This window comes from Suricata suricatta, chromosome 4 (assembly GCF_006229205.1).
Source record: "Suricata suricatta isolate VVHF042 chromosome 4, meerkat_22Aug2017_6uvM2_HiC, whole genome shotgun sequence".
Classification (NCBI taxonomy): Eukaryota; Metazoa; Chordata; class Mammalia; order Carnivora; family Herpestidae; genus Suricata; species Suricata suricatta.
This window is the reverse complement of record NC_043703.1, coordinates 94201151-94222711: the sequence shown is the minus strand read 5'-3', so window position 1 is coordinate 94222711 and position 21561 is coordinate 94201151. Positions and strand designations below refer to the sequence as shown.

At 48.4% G+C, this 21561-nt stretch overlaps 1 long non-coding RNA gene across 1 annotated transcript in view; it reads right to left on the bottom strand.

The window, feature by feature from the left end:
• LOC115289795 overlaps positions 1 to 21561 on the bottom strand; it is an 88705-nt gene that overhangs the window by 36232 nt on the left and 30912 nt on the right. Inside the window, exon 2 of the long non-coding RNA XR_003907810.1 lies at positions 2430 to 2482. This is a non-coding gene — a long non-coding RNA (uncharacterized LOC115289795). The remainder of the gene's footprint in view (positions 1 to 2429; positions 2483 to 21561) is intronic.

The following is a 21561-nucleotide window of genomic DNA, read 5'->3' as shown; positions in this document are numbered from 1 at the left end:
AGAGAAGTAACAGCTCTGTGCCTCGGTTTCCTCATCTGCAAAATGAGGATAATGGCATGTACCTCACCGCGTTATTATTAGGACTGATGATTCTTTGCCTGATGAAACTTCAGGCAGGGTCCTGAATCCTGCATCTTCTCGTTGGCCCAACTGTGCGCTTCCTTATAAAATCTATTGTTAGCAAGTTTCCTGCTCATTCAGCTTAACCAGAACCCCTCACCTCAGTATCTCCTCCTCCTCAATGTCTGATCAAATTCCTTGTCCTTCCCTGTCCTCATCTCCTGGGAGGTCAGTTTGGCCAGCATCCCCATCACCCCTGAGGCTTCCTCTCATCCACACCTCCCTTCTGCTCATCAGCTACAAATTCCCGCTTTCCCAGGCCATATTCCGAGTTGAGCACAGTTCTGTGTCTAAGTCTCTTCTCCCCTATTGCAGTAGCCCCACATAAAATCTGTTTTTACCACTTCCATGACTGCCCAGCCCTGGTGTTCCCATGGCAGGATTAGGTGACATTGTGGGCAAAGTGCTCTGAGCTTCCCTGAACAGCAGTTCAGTCTATAGGCCATTTCTCCATCCCATAGGTGCTGGCCCTACCCTGTGCCAACTGCAGAGCTCAGCCCCTCTCCTTGGGTTAGTTTAAAACAAATATAGGCAAAAATGAAAGTGAAAAGGCCATTTCAGTCTTAGCAAAGGTCACTGACGTACTGAAAGAGGTGGAGGAAATTTATACAAACAAAAACTTAACATTTAGCCTGTGTTTCAAAGTCCCAATTGTGCACCTGTCAGTTTGGCTCCTGCTATGTCCCTGGGTCTCCTTCCTTCCTTTTGTTGAGCAAATGGCCTGTCTTGTAAAAGTAATTCTGCCCTCCCTTCCTTCAGTTGTGTCCCTCCAGGTCCTGTCCAGGGCCTATCTTCCTATCTCCAGGGCCCCAACAGTGTTTTCCTGAACAAACACAGTTCCCTCCCTTGGCCCATATAAAGTAATACATTCACAGGTTCCAGGAATTAGGACATCTTTGGGGGGGTTGTTAATCAGAAACAACCCAAACCCATTCCTTGTCCTCAGACGTCCCAACAACTGATTTCGGGATCAGTGTGTAGGTGTGGACCCCCCTTTGCAGTTGTGGGGCTGGGAGATGCCAGGGGGCTTATTTGAGGATCTCTTCAAACCCTGAGAACCCATTCGGAGGAATGGGTTGGGCATGGCCAAAAGGAGATCTTATTCCAGCTGCTAATCCAGGGGCCAGATGGTAACTCGCAAGGTCAGGGGTCACACCTCTTCCTGGGGTGTCTTCCCCTCTCCCACCACTCAGTCTTGCTCTAGGGATGACCTATTTTGCTGTGTGATCTTGGACAAGTCACTAAACTTTGTGAGTCTGTTTCTGCTCCTGAAAAACAGACCACATCATCTCTTGGAAGCCCCTGCGGAAGCTCTAGGGTTTAGGATCTTCGCACACAGTCTGGCCCCAGGCTGATGCCAGACAGGAAGAGGATCCTGACTGCGAGAGCAGAGGCTGCCAGTCTGAACCGGTCTAACCTGGACTGCCTCTGGTTTCATAGCTCAAGACAGGCCGGCATTAGAAGTTACAGGAACCGGGAAACTCTAGACTCAGGTCTACTTGTACCTCTGTGACCTCATAAAAGTTGCATTTAACACTGCGGAGTCTCATCCTCACCCCCCACCACCAAGTATAAAGGAGGAATAAAGGATATCCTCCTCATCTATCTCCTAGGAATGTCCTGAAGATAAAATGATATGAAGTTGGAAAAAGCATAAACCTGGCTGTCAAAGACAAAAACCGGACAAGGAAGGACTTTCATTTTATTCAGGCATCTGCAGTAAGAGTGGACCCCCAACAAGATTAGATTGCTCAGGGATTTGAGTTGGACTTTTATAGAGAACACACAAGGCACAGGAAGGTAACTTGCAGTTGGGATTGTGTTTGCAGTCAGGGGAAGTCTGTGCTGTACAGGTAATGCTTACCCGTGTCCCTTGTGTAAGTGCTTTCAAGAAGAAACAGGGCTTTTTTAAAAAAATGTTTAATTTATTTATTTTTGAGAGAGACAGAGACAGAGTATGGGTGGGGAAGGGGCAGAAAGAGAGAGACACAGAATCTGAAGCAGGCTCCCGGCTCTGAGCTGTCAGCACAAAGGGCTTAAACCCACAAACCAGGAGATCATGACCTGAGCTAAAGGCCGAGGCTTAACCAACTGAGCCACCCAGGTGGCCCATCAAGGTGACAAACAATTCTAATCTTAACTAATCATCCATGAGACAAAGAGCTGTGAAGTTGGCAGGGGAAAAGGGAAAAGGTCTGTGTTTGACCCTGGTGTGGGCTACAAGATCCATGGCGTCTTGCTCTGTGTGTCTCCCTCTTGGGCAGGCTCCACCCACCTGTAACCCCTTAGGCACAGTTGATTTCACTCACCTGGAAGTCAGTCTCAGCATCCAAAGGATCATCAGCCTGGCATCCAAAAGTAACTGAAAAACAATGTAAGTTTTCACTACAGTCATCTGATAAGACACCAAAGGCAGCTTATAGCCCTCGCACGGGGGACACACTGATGGATATTTCTACCGCAGCTCGGTTACCCCAAAGTTCCTCCCCTCCTTCACACCTTCTCAAAACCCAAATTGCAGGGCTCCCCCTGCTCACTTCCTGCCCTTTTCAATAAACCAATTCAGCCACCAGCCACCCTTAAATATCAATTTCCCTTTCACTCTACACCAATTTATACCACAAAAGCCCAGAAACCTACTAGGCTGGATATGAACCCAGAACCCAAGTCTGTCTTATTTTAGGTTCCTGCCCATTTCCCACCTTCCCTCCAAGAGGTCTACCTCCCTGCCATCCAGCACCCTCCTCCTGTGGAGTACTCTGCCCTGGCTCCATGCTGGGACACCCATTAGGACCCCCTAGGTCCTCCTCCAGGGTCCCTGGTAATTCATCTGGAGTTCAGGCTGCTGATCCTGATATGCACCCCATACTGGGAGAGGCTCCCTGTTTACATGGTCATCTGGTAGGGATTTCGGTCACTATCAAGTGCCTAGATTTCCCCATGAGACTGCGCACACTGCTAGGGCAGGTTTTGTGTTTCATTTACCTTTGAACCCCATCTGCACCCCCAAAGTGCGGAACCCCATTTGGTCTTACAGACTTGGTGACAAAAGAGAACTTAGAGATAATAAAAAAGCAAAGCTCTTATTTTACAGGGGAAACTGAAGCACAGAAAAGTTCAACAATGTGTTAGTAGGTACACAGCCCCTGAGGGCAAGTGTTCTACCTCCTGGGGGTTGGGATTCCTCCTGAGTCTACTCCTTGCCATCCCTCCCTCCCTCTTCTCCCTGCTCCCAATTTTAGGGGAGGGACACAGTTCCCCTTCAGAGGACTTTGGCCCAGCCAGGACCGGCTTCTCTAGCCCTTCTGGGGACCTGGGGGTCAAACCCTGGGGCACCCAGCCTATGAGAGTCCAGCAGCAGGTGGATAGAGAAACCCCAGGCCCCGTGGCCGGTGGAGAAGCACTTCCACGCCAGGCTTGAGCTGCTTTGACTTTCCCACAGCTGGTGGTGATGAGGGAAACAAAGGCAAGGAAAATGTAGCTTAAACTAAATTCTCTTCCAGCCTCCAGCCCATTGATAGATGTCAGAGATCTGCAGCATGTAACACTCCCCAAGACGTTTATGGCCGCTTTAATGCCTTCATGTTTACACTTCCTTAAAAACTAAAAGCAACCAGATCTTGACAGCAGCTAAATCTTCAGGGTCCCTGCTTTTAGCATCCAGAAATCTCTTGGAAACCAACTTTATCTCTATCCCTCCTCCCTTCACAAACTTAAAAGTATATAATGAGTCGTTCCTCACAGCCCCAGTGCAGCTTTTTCTGCCCACGGGTCCTGTCCGCGTGTTTTAACAAAACCACCTTTTTGCACTAAAGACGTCTCGAGAATTCTGTCTTAGCGATTTGCTCATGAACCACACTTCAAATTCCATCAGTAAGAGCCACTGCAGTGCCTCCCCTCAGTCACAAAGGGCACTTTTTTCTAAGATCTGTGCTCCAGACCAGCAATGCTCTTCACGGATGTCACCCCCAGCAATGGGCTTAAGGCACCCAGGTGCCATGAAGGACAGGTTCCTGGCCTGGAACCTGTCCCCAGCTGAGGAGGGGACTGAGTGAGGAGACTCTGCTGGGAGAAGGGGAGCCTGAGCCTCCCAACCCAAGGGGGGCCCAGAGAGCTGCAGGATTCAGGCCCCTGTGGGCAAGAACCCATCACAAGTTGAGGGGGGCTATTGCCCACAAGGCCAGAACCCAGATTGGCAGTGGGCCAGGAAACGTCCCCAAGGTGACCACATAACTGACCGGATTGAGTTCTTCTGGCTGCTGCAACAAATTACCACAAACTTGGAGGCTTAAAACATCAATATATTGTGTCACTGAAAGCCTGAAGTCCAAAACCAAGTTGTCTGGGCTCAGCTCCCTCTGGAGGCTCTCAGAGAGGAAGGCTCAAGAGGGCTTGAATACTAGAGGTGTGGATTCACCTCAGCCGCCTCCAGCCCGCCCTGAACCTCCAGCTCTGAGGGAGCTGGCATCAGTCCTGCCCCGGAGCTTCCAAGAAAGGGGGTCTCAACCCCACCGTGAGGCCTGCTGAGCATTAATGGTTGTTCTGCAACAAGAGTTCCATGTTAAATGCTTGGACGTGCTGGATGAATAAAACAGAAATTTGCAGACCCTTCACTTGCTGCAGGACCTCAGCATTCTCTAAGAGGGTCCAGAATGCTCCATCTGCTACCAGAGCCCTGCCCGGAGCCCTGGGCGAGCTGGTGCTCCCAAAGGAGCCAATCCAGGGCCTAGTCACAGAGCCATGCCTTGCCTTTATGCTTGGTTACTTCCTTGGTTCTGCCTGGAATTGTGATATCCCTCCTGAAAATTACAGCCTGCCGCAGGTGTGCTGAGGTGGGGGCTTCATCAAGGCCAGAGCCTTAAAGGGAAACCAGCCCCCCTGGGGGAGGGGGCATTATGGGGCCTGCAGTGGCCAGAGAGGGACCCCTGAGGGAACAGTGGAACTCAAGCTGGTTGAGGCTGACTACTCAGCCTGCTGGTGGCCCCACTTGTGGGTCTCCTTCACTGCACCCCTCCCCCAGTGTCCCTTTTGCTAAGATCAGGTCTTCTCTCACAGCTGAAACTGGGGGTCCCTGGGCCAGCTATAAAATTGTGCCTCCTACCTCCGGCCTCCCCTCTACACACCCTTCCTCCACCCTTCCATGACTCTTTCCTCATGATGTCCCTGGCACCCAGCACCTCTAGGGAGGTCCTGCTGGAAAGAGCCACACTTCAAGGACACTGCACGTTTCTGGAAGGTGTTTGCTTGTTTAAACTTACCTGTGGCCTAAGCAGTTTGAGGAGCAGCTGGAAGAGAGGAGGTTTGCTCAAGCCCCTTCTCACTGGCGGCCTCCACCACAGCTCTATGTGAGGCTCACTGACCACCTCCAGTTCAATGAGTTCCGGTCCCAAGCATCAGTCTTGTACGAAAGCTCCCCAGGTGATTCTAATACACTCCCAGGGCACAAATCACTGCTCCGAATCCCGGCTCCTTCAAGTGCAGCTGGCAGGTGCTGGTTAGAAACACAGACTCTCAGCCAGTGCCCCCCACAGCTTAATCAAAGTCTGCATATCAACCAGGTTTTCCCTTGGTCTGGATACATTCATTCCCAAGTACCCTCCGTCCCACCCCCTGTGCTGGCATCCTGCTGGGGTGGCCAGGACACTTTAATCCCCACTCTGCTCCCAACCTACAGAGTCACACTGGGCAACTCACTGCCCCTCTCTCTGCGCCTGGGCTTCCTTGTCTGTAAGACACGCAGGGTGGTCAGCGACCCCGGCCACCACCTCTTACTGAGGCCTACGACGTGCAGCCACAGCCGGGCACAGCTCGGCCTGGGAAGACTCTTCGTTGCGCAGTGGAGCGCAGGCGTGCTGTGCTCATAAGGTCCCCACACAGCGGACTCCCGACCCGGAGCTCCGCTGCCCAGGGACCACACACCCTCCTCAGCGCTGTCCCCGGGCTGCATCTCCCTGTCTCTAACATCCTATTTTTCTACACAAGGTCTTTGCTTCCCAGCAAATATCTTCCAAAGGACAAACTGCATTATTTTCATGGTTAAAAGAAGCTGTTATGGCAGCTTAAGGGGTGTGAGTTTCAGATGGATGTGGGGATGCGCTCCAGGCCTTCCATTAGCTCCGCTGGGAAGGGTGGCGAAGGAGATGGGGCATCTCGCAGTGATCCCCTGATGTGTGCGGATCGCGGGCAGCAAGCTACTTGTCAGAGAGCTCTGCACAGAGAGCTCGAGATAAAGATCCCAGGAGCCCTGATTCGGGTAAAGACACCCCTAACCCCTCAACAAGTGGGACAAGCGTATAGTAATCCCAGCCCCACGACGGTTGTGCCCAGCTGTGAAAGTTCCTTCCTGCCTCCCTGTATCTGACCACGCCCCTCCTTGAGAGTGTGGGTCTCACCCCCCTTCATAACTCTTTACGGGGGAAGACTGGCTTCCCATTCTAGAAACTGAAAAGGCACCCACTTTCTTCCACCTCCCCAGTGGTTGGGGTGTGGACAGTGACCCAGGTTTCACACATTAGGCATGATGGTGGGAAGGGACATTTATTCTCATGTGACTTCTAGGAGCAGACGCAGAGGCCACCCCATTGGGCCCACCACAGTGGCTGAGGTGGGTAAGGGATGACAGTTTGTAGTCACAGGTCACCTCTGGCGTCCTGTGTTAAGCCTGAGCACTGGCCATGCTGCCTGTGGTGACATCTAGTGTCTGAAGCCCTGGGGGTCCTCACCTCCTCATTCTCTGGGGATGGATTTGAGCTCCTGGCTACTTTGTCTTCCACTAGGTCCCACCTGACTTCTGAGCTGTCTGCTTCAAATTTAAGGCAATTCTGTGAGTCTTCCCACCCCCCAAAATTTTCACTCGTTTCTTTTTCTGTTTAAATCTGCTCTAAGAATCGGACTGAATCACCTATTAACTAAGCCCCAGGAAAATGTTTGTTAGTTGTCCCTATTCACAGCCTCCAGGCAGAAAACCCTCAGACACCCCCTACCCCTGGCCTGGCCCTGGGGAGCAATCCCCACCCCCCGCCCCTCAGGGTCCGCTGAGCCAGACCCCACAGATCTGCCCGCAGTCCGCACTGCCCTGCCAGGCCAGGGAAGACAGAATGAAATATGGTCCTCAACCTTATTCCTCTTTCAGAGAGCAAGGACATAAAATCGGAAATAAATACACCAGCCGGAGGGTGAAATGGGGTTCACTCTGTTTCATGGCCGCTGTAATTATTAACAAATAGAATGTGACTGCTGCTGGGTTCTGGCTAGCAGGGAGCTCCAGAACACGTTTTCCTAGCCTTCTGCAAACCTAGGAAAGAGGGAATGATGAGGGCTCAGGTACCCACTGTCCCAGCGAGGGGGAGTGACGTGCCAAGGTCCCCCAGAACAGAGCTGGAGCTGGGACCTCACACAGTGTGCATGCAGCCTGGCTTCAGTCTGAGTCAGGTTTAACGGCAACATAAAAATCACATGGTCTCGAGTCGCATTCGAGTTAATGTGCTGCATCCGAAAACACCCCACATAGGCGGGTTGCACATTTCCACCCGCAGGGCCCTCACCATCTCACAAGAAACCAGCCAGGTACTTGGAGGCTGGGCCATCCAGTCCAGCCTGAGTGCCCTCCAGAGGGTTTACGGCAGAAGGAGGGGGAGCCCGGCCACACCACTCCTAGAAATTTACTCTCGAGGATTATTCCCACTCAGATATGACCCAATGCCCACCCAAGGTTATTCACTGTGGCCTTGTTGACAGTAGGAGGAAACCTAGTCAACAGCCCAAGTGTCCATCAACAGGGCACCAGTAACACACCATGGTGCTTCTGCACTGTGGATACTTCCGCCACTTAAGAAATATAGGAGCAGGCTCTCTATGACGGATATGGAAAGATCCCCAAAATATATCGTGAGGTGAAAACAGCAAGCTACAAAACTAGGTATAGTAGCTACCATTTGTGCAGAAAAGAGAAAGAGCAGATCTAGGCCTATATATGTATCTCCTGAGAATACTTCACACTGGAACACCAGTGGCTCCTAGAGAGGTGGACGGGGCGGTTGGGAGACAGGAGTGGGAGGGAGAGTTTTCACAGGACGTCCTTTTGTTCCTTTTGAATCTGGAACTATGACAATGTATTACCTATTCAAAAATAAATAAATTCATGCGAGAGTTTTGTTGTTGCATATGATGTTTTCAAAAATAAAAATAAGAACTGAAAGAAATGGATTTCAGATGGTTGGATTTCAGCCATCCGTGAGGGGGAGATGTAGAGAACTGGAGACCCTCCCAGATCCGGAGGTGGCGGTCTTGTTTGTGAGAGGGAGAGAAAGAGGTGGGTCATTCCCAGAGCCCCCTTCCGGGGTGGGCCAGAACCACCAGTGGGGCACTCCGCCCGTCTCCACCCGGCCCAGGGGTGGGATCCAGCAGCCCTGCAGGATGAAGGAGGTGGTGCAGGAGCCCACCTGCACTGGGAGGACAGTGCTTGTGTGTCTCTCCTGTTTGCACAGCTGCGGGGGCATGGCCGCTGCCCCTCAGGGATCAGTGTCACCGGGGACACACCTCGTGGGAAGGTCTCCCTGCAGGATCTCTGAGCTCAGTATCCCACCACCTGGGCTACACTGTCTCTGGTCAAGGTGTTGCGCTGTCCCAAGCTCCACTAACAACATATACACTTCTTGGCTGTGGATCAAAGGAACATCCCAAATACTGCCCCTAACAGCAGTTTACCAAACCTTTTCACCCAGACAGGAGGAGCCTGGGTGACATGATAGCCTCTACAGTGGGTTGAATAATGCTCTCCCCCTCAAAGACTTGTCCACCAGGAACCTTGGAATGTGATTTTGAAAAGGGGTCTCTAATAGGATAATTAAGGTCAGGATCTCACAAGGAAATGGCCCTAGATTGGGGTGGGCCCTAAGTCCAGTGACAGGTGCCCTGATAAGGGAAGAGGTAGAGGGATGGAGAAAGCCACCTGAGGACAGGGGTAGAGAGTAAGGCCTCCACAAACCAAGGGATGGCAGGGATTGCAAGCTGCGGGAACCCAGAGGCAGGCATGCACTGGGTCTCCCACAGAGCCGCTGGAAGGCACCAACCCTGCCGACACCTCAGTTTTCCTTCTGACCCCCAGAATTATAAGAATACAGATATCTGTTGTTGTAAGCCAGTTTGTGGGATTTTGTTACGGCGGCCCCAGGAAACTGAGACGGCCTTTGAGCTTTGTTGGGGAAGAGGAGGGGGCTTGGGGCACCGAGGGGCACCTCAAGGACTTTGCAGATTAAGTGCTGGCCCCACTGCAGTGTGAACCTGGGAAGGAGGAACAGCGTGGCCTGTTTGAAGACGAATGTCCAGGGAGGCTGGTCCAGGGAGGCTGGTCCCCTTTGGCTCTGGGACGACTGGCTCACAGTTCCCTGGGGCAGGAGCAGCCCCCGCAGGGCGTGTTTTTCTCTGATGGGGAAGGTGTGCCTGTCCTGTCGCTAGGAAACGGGGAGCTGGGCCTGTGGGCTCCCAGCCTGGAGCGAAGGCAGATGGTGACAAGATTAAATAGTGCCTTTCATTTCAACATAGGAAATGTTTTCAATTCTCCTCTCTTCGTGTCTCTAAAAAAAGGCAAGTGGCGGAAACGTCCCGCTGGAAATTTATTAACAAAAGCCCAGGCAGCCCAAAAAAAGCATACTTCGTTCTTTTCACATGTCTTTCCAACCAGCCTGCAGGCACTGTGAGAGTGGGAGCCCTGCCCTATCGCCGCGACCTGCCAGGCACCTCCTGAGCCTCACTCGGTCGTCAAGGGCGCTTGACAAGGGTGGTACCACTGCTATCCCATTTCATAGATGGGGACACCAAGGCCTACAGAATGGAAGTAACCAGGTGGTAAGTTGGGAAGCTAGGACTTAATACACAACAGTGCTGCTCTTCGTCAGATGCCCCTCGGTGATGCTGAGGCTTGTCAGAGTCCTTGGAAATGGTAAGAAGAATTCAAATACAGAATTCGTTGTTATTAACATAATGAGACAAAACAGCTCTGCTTTCTCTGCCAATGAATTTGGGGCAAGGAGCTATGTGGACCAGGAGAGGTTAAGACCCTGCAGGTCGGAGTGTGCTGGCTGGGTCAGCCTGTCCTCTGTACCTCTGGGGTGCAGCATCAGGCTCTACAAGACCCAGTGTCTCAGGCCACTCAGCCCACAGTAGTGGTGGTCGGAAGTCGCCAGGGCAAGTGCGCCTCCGGCACAGGCTCCTGACTGCTGCGTGCCTGTAGTGAAGAGGTGGGAGTGGGGTGGGGGGGGATTGGGGGGTGATTTCAGGTTCTCCAGGATGCATGGAGTCAAGAACCCAGACTGAAGCTGGGTAACTTTGGGGCAAAATGAGAGGGGAAGAGAGAGATGTTGGATTTTATTTTATTAAAAAAAAATTTTTTTTTAGTGTTTATTTTTGGGAGTAGAGCATGAGTGGGGGAAGGGCAGAGAGCGAGAAGGACAGAGGATCTGAAGCAGACTCTTCGCTGACAGCAGAGAGCCCAGTATGGGGCTTGAACTCATGAACCATGAGATCACAGCCTAACCAGAAGTTGGATGCTCAACTAACTGAGCCACCCAGGTGCCCTGAGGTGTTAGCTTTTAGATCCATGAGGGATGAAATGGGGTAGAGGGAGGGGGAGCTGGGCAGACATGTCCCCAAATATCCTCTAGCCTTTTCTCAACCTTAACTCCCTCTGTCCTAAAATAAACTCTGCTCACCAAGTGAGTTGTTCCTACAATAATGATCCCTTCAGTGTCTACACCTTCTCTCTCATCAGGGTAGTTTCCTAGCCATCAAATCCCATGATGCTCAAGCCAGTGCTGGGGGGTAGGTGGAACAGATGCTAACCTACACATCCTCATTCTGTGCATGGAGAAAGTGAGGTGCAAATTCATCTCTTTACCTCGTCCTACATTTCCCTTTCCTCTATAATAATACTCAAAACTCTGCCTCCTATTACCAAGACTTTATTTCAGGTTCTCACCAGGCCAAGGCTCATGGCTCTACCTCCAGACTCTCCCCAGGCCAAGCCATCCTACATGCTTCCCCTAAATTACGCTCCCTGAAGTTGTGCTTTCATCATAATCAGACATCTTAACACTCACTGTTGTTCCTTATTGACAACCCACCCAAACAATGCCACTGCCTGGCTTCCAAGGTCCTCTGTAATTAGATATCACCTAATTACATTGTCATTACCTCTACCTCAAACCACAAGCACTCCCTGCTCCATCCAGATCTCTCTCTTCTCTTATTAATAAATTCATGATGTCCATTTCCTGCCTCAGTGCCTTTGCTTATGCTATGCTCCCACCTAGCCTGCCTTCCCTCAACTCATGGTCAGTTCCCCAGGGGCTAGTCATTCTTCAGGCTACAGAGTGAATCAACCCCTTTCATCAAACCAGAGATCATTCCCTTCTCTGAATTCATGCTCACACACAGAGCACTACACTTCAGCACTTGGTATCCATCTTAACGAAGGCCCCCAACGATCCTCATCTCCTGGTATTCGTGCCCCTGTGCAGTCTACCTCAGGAAGTAGAGCTGACCTGTATAACCAGTAGGAGGTGGCAGAAATGACATCGCGGGAATCCCAAGGCTCATAAAAGACACTGTGATTTCTGGTTTGTGCTCTCGTAGATCACCTGCTCTGGAAGAACTTAGTCACCGTGTCAGTGTCAGAAGGACACCGAGGCAGCCCTATAAAAAGGTTCAGGTGGTGAAGAACTGGGGCTACTAAATAACAACCATGATTAACGGCAGGCATGTGAGTGAGCCTCCTTGCAAATGAATCTTCCTGCCCCAGTCAGGCCTTCAAATGACTATAGCCTTGGCCTTGAGACAGACCCAAATGCAGATCCCCCAGCTAAACTCTTTACAAATACTGTCCTGCTAAAATTGTGTGAGGTTATAAATGTTTGTCTTAAGCTGCTAAATATGGGGGTAATTTTTATTCAGTAGTAGATAACTATACAAATATCTTTTATTTTTATTTTAATGTTTTTTATTTATTTTTGAGAGACAGAAAGAGACAGTGCGAGCAGGGGCGGGTCAGAGAGAGAGGGAGACACAGCATCCAAAGAAGGCTCCAGGCTCTGAGCTAGCTGCCAGCATAGAGCCTGACCTGGGGCTCGAACCCATGAACCGTGAGATCATGACCTGAGCTGAAGCCGGTCGTTTAACCTACTGAGCTACCCACGTACCCCGACAAATGTCTTGATCAAGAAATAGTTTCCTAAATCTACTAAAATTCAGGGACTATTATTTTTTTCCCTTTTCCTTGCCACAAAGATGGGCACTTAATTTTTAAAATTAAGTTTATGTATTTTGAAAGAGGGAGAGAGAGAGAGAGAGAGAGAGAGAGAGAGTTCAAGCAAGCAGGGGAGGGGCAGAGATAATTCCCAAGCAGGCTCAGTGCTATCAGCACAGAGCCCAGTGCAGGGCTCAAACTCATGAACCATAAGATCATGACCTGAACCAAAAGCAAGAGTCAGATGCTTAACCAATTGAGCCACCCAGTGCCCCATGATGGACGCTGTAGAACATGCATACAATGTCCTTGCTTGTTCATTCATTCAGCAAATATTTATTGACGATCAAGTGCTGGACACTGTGTCTACCAAAAGAGACAAACTAGATCATGTCTCTGCCTGGAAGAGCTTATGATCCAATCATGAAATAGTCACAAGAATATATAATTACTATGTACATGCTATGAGTATAAAATAAAGGTAAAAGAGACAGGGACTTCATTTACAGTGGGGGTGGGGTATGGTCAAGAAAGGCTTCTCTGTGGGGACACCTGGGTGGCTCAGTCAGTTAAGCATCCCGCTTTGGCTCAGGTCATGATCTTGCAGTTTGTGAGTTTGAGACCCGCATTGGGCTCTGTGCTGACAGCTCAGAGCCTGGAGCCTACTCTGGATTCCATGTCTCTTTCTCTCTCTGTCCCTCCCCTGCTTGTTCTCTCTCTCAAAAATAAACATTAAAAAATAATTTTTAAAAAAAAGGCTTCTCCTTGGAAGAGACAAAGGATAAGTAGCAGTCACTCAGGCAATGGGAAAGGAGGCCAGGAAAGACATTCCAGGTGTGTGAATGTCCTTGGGGCTGACAGACTTTGGCAGGAAGCAGAGCGAGCCAGGGGGACATTGGCACGGGGAAGCCACTGGAGGGGCTTTAAGTGGGGATCCATGTCCCTGGCAGGAAGCTAAGATGATAATGCTTTGGAGATGGTGAAGAGCAGGGCTGTAATGACATGGTCAGTAGCTCCTGTCATCCTTGGTGGGGGAGGACAGTGGCTTGGGTTGAGATAGTAGCCGGGGAAATAAAGACAATTGCACAGTAGCGAGAGGTGTTTTGGAAGAAGAATACACAGGAATCGGAGGTGGATGGAACAGGGGGAAAGAGGCAGGGTCAAGGCCTACTGGTTGGTCAGTTGTAGGTGCAGCATCCTGGGCCACCTGGGCCAGCCCCTTTCTTACCCAGAGTGAAATGGGACCCCTTCCTCTGGCCCATGACCACACATTCATTTCCCAGCAGCTCTCACCAGGCCCAAACAGCCCTGTTAGCAACTGCTCAGTGGTGTGGCAGATGTGTGTGCCCCCCAACAAGGCAGGGAATAATATTCATTTTTGGTTTTGGCAGTATGGTCAGGACCTGGCCCAGCATCTGGTGCAGAATAAGTGCTCAATCATATTGGATGAATGAATGTACATAGAATAAATGAATAAATGAGTGCATATCAGCCCCCTCCCCACCCCATGTCTGTTCCTTTGATCTTGCCCTAGATATTGAATCCAGCCTCAAGGAGCTCCTATTAGGGCCTGAGCCCTACAGATTGGCCTGGGGTAGATGGGAGAATTCAGGAGTCAGAAAGGGTGTAAGCCCCAGTGTGTTGGTCCTACCTGATGCCCCTTCCAGCCCTAGACCTCTTGCCTGGGTCCTGGCTCTGGCCCCAGTCCTCTGCCATGGCACCTCAGAGGTCCTGCGTCACATCCTGAGCCCTCGCGGACTCTGTACAGCTCTCTTCCAAACAGAACCAGAGCCTACAGAGGTCTGGTTCTTATACCTGACTGTGTATCAGAAATACCAGGGAGAGACAAGTACGGCTTCCCGGGGCCCTCTCCCAGATAATCTGGTCCAATAGTTCTCCAGGGCCCAAACTGCATGTCTAACAAGTGCTCCACACATTGCAGGTGGTGCCCGGAGACACCGTGAGCTCGGCCATAGAGCGTGAGGGCCTGGGTCACGCCCAGACTGTACCAGGCCAAGCTAAGCGTCCTCACAAACTAGGCAACAGGTTGAATGGGAATCAGGCCTTGCCCAAGGGTCAGGGTTTCATGGTCATTAGAAGACACATCTGCCTGGACACGGCCCCGGGCATGCTGACGTTAGGGGACATATCTCACATCATATCAAATATTTTTTTTTTGTATATTTATTTTCGAGAGAGACAGAGATAGAGCACGAGCTGGGGAGGGGCAGAGAGAGAGACACACACAGAATCCGAAGCAGGCTCCAGGCTCTGAGTTGTCAGCACAGAGCCCGACGTGGGCTCAAACACACTAACTGTGAGATCATGACCTGAGCCGAAGTCGGATGCTCAACCGACTGAGCCACCCAGGCGCCCACATCATATCAAATATTAAAAGGCAAACTTACTCCATGTTAAATTTATCTTTGCTCTAGGAAATTTGAAAGGACTTTTATACATTTTAGCTTTAAAAATTTTTTTAAGTTTATTTATTCATTTTGAGAGAGAGACAGAGAACAAAGAGGGGCAGAGAGGGAGACAGGAAATCCCAAGCAGACTCTGTGTTGTCAGCACAGAGCCTGACACAGGGCTCGATCGCACATATCATGAGACTGCGAGCTGAGCTGAAATCAAGAGTCAGATACTTAACCAACTGAACCACCCAGCCACCCTTACATTTTAGCTTTTTAAAAGCTAAACATATAATAAAATATATAATATAACCACCTACTTACTAGGCATTTATATAATAGTGGAGTTCAATTGTAGGTGCCCACTGACATTTTCTGGGCATTTAATTAACATTTACTAATTTCAATTTAGAAATTTTTGTCTCTTGGAGCCATATATTTTATTTTTTTAATTAATTTATTTATTTAGAGATTGAGAGCATGAGCAGGGGAGAGGGGCAGAGGGAGAGAGGGAGAACCTCAGGCAGGCTCTGTACTCAGCACCAAGCCTGACACGGGGCTCCAGGGCTCCAGGGCTCAGTCCCACTACCTTGGGATCATGACCTGAGCTGAAATCACGACTCGGATGCTCACTGGCTGAGCTACCCCGATATCCCTGGAGCCATACATTTTAAATTCAGTTTCCAGTATTTTTCTGCAGGCCTTTACAAAGTCAGCAGGCCCCGAGCACAGTGCCCATAAAGAGGCACCGTGCCACCTGAGGCAGGTTTTAGGAGGGAGGGGTCTGGGTCAGTGCAGGGTATTTGGAGCCTCCCTGTTGCCACATAAGCCCTCAGGTGTCATCCGGACACTGCTGGAGTGGTGAGCAAGGTAGTGCTGGGCGCAGTGTGGCAGATGTCCACCTGCCACGGGCGCTAAATATAGCCCACACACAAAGCCCTCCCTGCCTGGGAACCTGCAGAGTCGGCTTAATTGTGTAGAATTGCCGCAGAGAGAAGCTCTGTTAAAATGAATTAAAAACAAGCTCTGCCCCATAATTCTAGGATGCTGAGGTTCATAATTAGAAAATGGATTTCTCCTGCCAGCAACAAATATGACCGGCCTCAGTCACTGATAAATGCTTTAGCTTGATCATTCCTGGAGTCGAGGTCAGGCCTGGTGTAGGTATCTGGGGAATACTTCCTTTCCACAGTGACCCAGCGGAGTAGGACATCTTCCCTCCAGTGCTCTGCTCCTAGCAGTATGGACTAAAGGTTTGTGTCCCCCTAAAATTCATATGCTGCAGCCCTAACTCTCAGTTACTTGGAGGTGAGGACTCTAAGGAAGGCAACTAGGAGGGGGTTGTCATTGCCTGTCCACGCACATCAACACCAGCTGAGAGGGTCAGTGACTGGGAGGAAGATCCGGATCACTAGTGGTGATCCGGCATCATCAAACTTACAACGTGAAGATATCAAGGATAGTATTTGTTGGAAAACAGGGACATCAAAGGTCAGAATCAAAATAGGAATATGAAGATATTTTAGAACTACCATAGCCTATTTATTTTGCTTATCTTTTCTTCCTTATGTATGTCCAAGATAAACTTCTATGTCTACATAAGTCTAAAATTGCTCTCTCAGCAAGTATAAATTTTAAAATTTAAATACTACGTTATGGTTTAATTGGTAGTTACTGGTTATATTTCTTTCTCGCTAGTACATGAAATAGTAGTGGACCTTACAATCAATGGCATCTTGGACTAAATGAAAAATAGGTATTATAGCGCAACTACTAGAGCATGACAGCTTCACTCATCCATTCATTCTTTCTTTCAGTCAGTCAACAAGTATTTATAATAAATTAGTATGCGCCAGGCACTCTTTTTAAAAAAATATATATATTCTTTTTTATCTTCTTAAATTTTTAAATTTTTATATTTTAAATTTATTGTCAAGTTAGCTAACATACATTGTAGTCTTGGCTTCAGGAGTAGATTCCTGTGATTCATCACTTACATATGACACCCAGGGCTCATCCCAACAAGTGTCCTCCTCAATGCCCATCACCCATTTTCCCAACACCCAAACCCTTCACCCCCGTCAACCCTCAGTTTGTTCTCTGTATTAAAGAGTCTTTCATGGTTTGCCTACCTTTCTATTTGTATCTTATTTTTCCTTCCCTTCCTCTATGATCTTCTGTTAAATTTCTCAAATTCTACAAATGAGTGAAATCATATATCTTTCTCTGACTGACTTATTTCACTCTGCATCATACCCTCTAGTTCCTCTTGTTGCAAATAGCAAGATTTCATTCTTTTTCATCTCTGAGTAGTATTCCATTATATATACACCACATCTTCTTTATCCATTCATCAGTTGATGGACATTTGGGCTCTTTCCATACGTTGGCTATTGTTGATAGCACTGCTGTAAACATTGGGGTACGTGTGCCCTTATGAATCAGCACTCCTGTATCCTTTGGGTAAATTCCTGGTAGTACTATTGTTGGGTGGTAGGGTAATTCTACCCTACCCTAAAATTAATTTTTTGAGGAACCTCCACACTGTTTTCCAGAGTTTTGCCAGGCACTCTTATAGATGCAAAAGAATGTCAGTAAAGGAAAATAACAAGTCGCTGCCCTCATGGGGACTTACATGCTAGTAAGAATAGGTATATAATAAATAAACACACAAATACTGTTTATACTGTTTATAACAAATACTGTAACATTTTAGAGTTGGTAAGAACAAGGTAAAAGGATAGAAGGTAAGGGTGCAGGATAGGGTTTTTATTTTATATAGAGTTTTCAGGAAAGACCTTTCAAGAAGGTAGCATTATGAGTAGAGACCTGAAGGAAGTGAAGGAGAAAGCCATGTTTAAAACTGGGGGAAGAGCATTGTAAGTAGAGGAAAGAGCATGTGCTAAGGCCCCGAGGCAGAAGTCCTCTTGGCATATTCATGGAACAGAAGGGGAACCAGTGTGGCTGGAGCTCAGCAATAGAGTGGGTACATGGAAGGGGATAAAGGTCTGAGGGGAGGCACAGCTCAAGTAGGTTTTGGGGACCTTTGTGGGACTTTGAAAGCCACTGGAGTGTTTGCACAGAGGAAGACATGAACTGACTTAGATTTTTAAATCTAAGGGAAGTGTAATCAGGGCCGCTATAGAAATACCAATTAGGCAGCTACTGTCACAGTCCAGGTAAGAGACAGCGGGGCAGGGACGGAGATGGTGGAAGCTAATTGGATTCTGGGTGTATCTGAGGGCAGAGCTGACAAGATTTGATAGAGTGAATGTAGAGAAGAGAGGAGTCAAGACTTGAGTATTGTTGAGTTGAGCCATGGAATGAATGGAGCTGCTATTTCTGGATGAGGAACTTTGTGGGAGAAGCAGGTATCTACGTGGAGACTCAGAGGACAAGAGTCTGGAGATGAGGAAGAGTTCTGGGCCAGAGAAGTAAGGACTGTGTACCGTCCAAGCACATTGGGCCTTTGCAGTGAAGCTGGTGAGACCCCCTTGAGAGAGAGAAGGGAGAGGTATCAGGATGGAGCAAGTCGTGGGTGCCTCGAGACACAAGAGGGAGGGGAGGAGAGCCCGGACCAATCCAGCTGAGCCTAGAAGGAGCAGCCAGAGACATGGGTGAGAACCAGGGGAGACCGGACTTTCCAGCCAAGTCTCCAGAGAGTGCCTGTGGCAGATCATGGGCAAAAGTGGAAATCCTGAAATAGATCCCAATACATTGAGGAATTCAGTGGTCAGTAAAGGCAGCATTTCAAAGTAATGGGGAAAGGAATTGATCCCATGGGATCAAGCCCTGTGTCAGGTTCAGAGCATGTGGAGCCTGCTTGGGATTCTCTCTCTCTCTCTCTCTCTCTCTCTCTCTCTCTCTCTCTCTGTCCCCGCCCCCCCCAACTCCTCCCCTTATCAAGCATGTGCATGATTTTTTTATTTAAAATTAAAAAAAATAATAAAATTAAATTTACCAAAAAAATAATAAAGCAAAACATGGTAATAAATGTGCCTACATAAAAATAAAAACTATCTTAGGACGTCTGGGTGGCTCAGTTGGTTAAGCAGCGGACTTCAGCTCAGGTTATGATCTTGATGTTTGTGAGTTCAAGCCCATTGTTGGGCTCTGTGCTGACAGCTTAGAGCCTGGAACCTGCTTTCTATTCTGTGTGTGTCTCTCTCTCTGCCCCTCCCCTGCCTGCCCTCTGTCTCTATGTCTCTCTGTCAAAAATAATAAACATTAGAAAAATAATTAAAACTATCTGCATGATAAAAACTATCTTCAAAAAGTCCAAAGACAAATGACAAATTAAACAAATGGCAAATTAAGAAAAATATTTACTGAGTGCATGGGTGGCTCAGTCAGTTAAGTATCCCATTTCGCTTCAGGTCATGATCTCACAGTTTGTGGGTTTGAGCCCTGTGTCAGCCTCTGTGCTGACAGATCAGAACCTGGAGCCTGCTTCAGATTTTGTGTGTGTCTCTCTCTCTCTGCCCCTTCACTGCTTACACTCTGTCTCTTGATTTCTCTCAAAAATAAACACTTAAAAAAAAAAGAAAAATATTTGGTTTAATTTCCCTCACCTCTAAATCAATAATGATAGCAACAATAATAAAAGAACCATAAGCAATAAAAACATGGGGAGAGGATAAAAATAAAAACATGTGGGGCGCCTGGGTGGCTTAGTCGGTTAAGTGTCCGGCTTCGGCTCAGGTCATTATCTCACAGTTTGTGGTTCGAGCCCCGTGTCAGGCTCTGTGCTGATAGCTAGCTCAGAGACTGGAGCCTGCTTCCGGTTCTGTGTCTCCCTCTCTCTGACCCTCCCCTGCTCACTATCTCTCTTTCTCTGTCTCTCAAAAATAAATTTAAAAATTTAAAATAAATAAATAAATAAAGCTTCTGCTTTAAAATAAAAAAAAACATGGATAAAGGTTGTGCACTGGCCATTCAAGCAAAGGAAAATGCAACTGGCTTCTAAGTCTTTCTGAAAGACATTCAGACTCACTCACGATAAGAGAAATACAAATTAAAGTGACATAAGAGAACCGTTTTCACCACTTGAATTATTTTTAAAAATTAAAATTTGATAAGATGCTGTATTAAGGAGGGTACAGGCCTCTCTCTGCCTCCAGGCAGGAGTATATATAAATTGGTAACAGTGCTATGGAGAGCAATATGGGCGACATTCATTAAAATTATGAATGCCCAGGCCTTTTAAAAAATATATGTATTTATTTTTGGGAAAAAGAGAGCTGGGGAGTGGCAGAGAGAGAGGGAGACAGAGAATCCAAAGCAGGCTCCTCGCTGTTAGCACAGAGCCTGACACGGGGCTCAATCTCACGAACCGTGAGATCATGACTGGAGCCAAAATCAAGAATCAGACACTCAACTGACAGAGCCACCCGGGTGTCCCCATGTGCTTAGGCCTTTCAACACAGCACCTCTTCTTTTAGGAGAATGCCTGCCATGTAGGAAATGATGCATGTATAGGGTTATTTGTGTATGATCGATTTTGTTTTTAATACATTTATTTAAAAAAATCTCACACTTAAAGTAAAATTTCAAGTACGGTTGAAAGGACATTTTCCCCCCTGAATTATCTGAGAGTAAATTGCTGACTTCATGACCCCCCACTAAGTAAACACTTTAGTATTTCTTTCAAATAATTCTCCTTCACAAAAACCTTCTTCACAACCACAATCAAGCCATCAAAATTAGGAAGTTAACAATGAAGGAAAAAGAGAATACTATAATAAACCCTGTGCTGATTTGGATTAGAAGTATTGGTGTGAATGCATGATTTCCCATATACAGAGAGGCAGAAACAAATGTGGACACAAACAGATGTGTGTGTTCCTAGCTCTGTCCCCTGAGGGCTTCTGGAAGCAGTGACACCCAATGGCAGTAAGCACATCTGGGGACCGGAACGGGCTTCTGGATACCACTGTTCCATACTCCCTCCAAGGAACGAGTGCTCCTCGGAGAAACAGCTAATTCCAGGGTGGAACAAGGCAAGTGCAGGATGAGCACAGAACTTTGGAGAAGGTGATAATGTTTTGACGCTATTAACTGTTTAGTCCTCCGGTAGCACGAAAGTTGCTATATTAAAAATATTAATGCCACTTCCCATAAATTTAGCGTTCACTATGTGCAAGGCACCTTCAGACATTATTTTGATGAACCTTACATTAACTATGAGAATAGATTATTCTACCTTGTATGTGAGGGAAACTCAGGCTTACCAGTAACTTGAACTAGTGTCCTTGAACTCTGCTTGGGGTCCACAAGGGTCTCACACTGACTTCCTTTTCTGGCCATGCCCTCTGTTCCCAGGCCCCCACCCCCCACCCCACCCCACCGCAGCCGTGACTCTGGGCCCTGGCCTTCCGTGGTTGACCAGGAATCTGATGCTGGAACCAAGTGGGTCAAACAGCTTGCAGAGGGACATGCAGACGCGAGACTTGAAACTAAAGGAGAAACACCAAGACCAGGGATCGCTGAAGGCAGGTTCCGGGGAGCACTCGGGAGCAAGGCCCCGGACTTCTGGTGCCGTCGGTCCTGCACGTGATCCTTACTGGAAATTCTCCTTTTGTGTTTGAGCCAGCCGAATCTTTTCCACTGCTGGCAACCCAAACAGCCTTAATGAATAAGCAAGAACCACATATGGTAGAAGTGGGATTTGAACGCCAGACTCCAAAATCTGGTTCTTTTACTCCATTCTGCACCATCGCTTCTGGGAACCATTTAGTCGTGCTGACAGATATGCATATCCACGGCTGTTCTAACAAGACTTTTAATGGG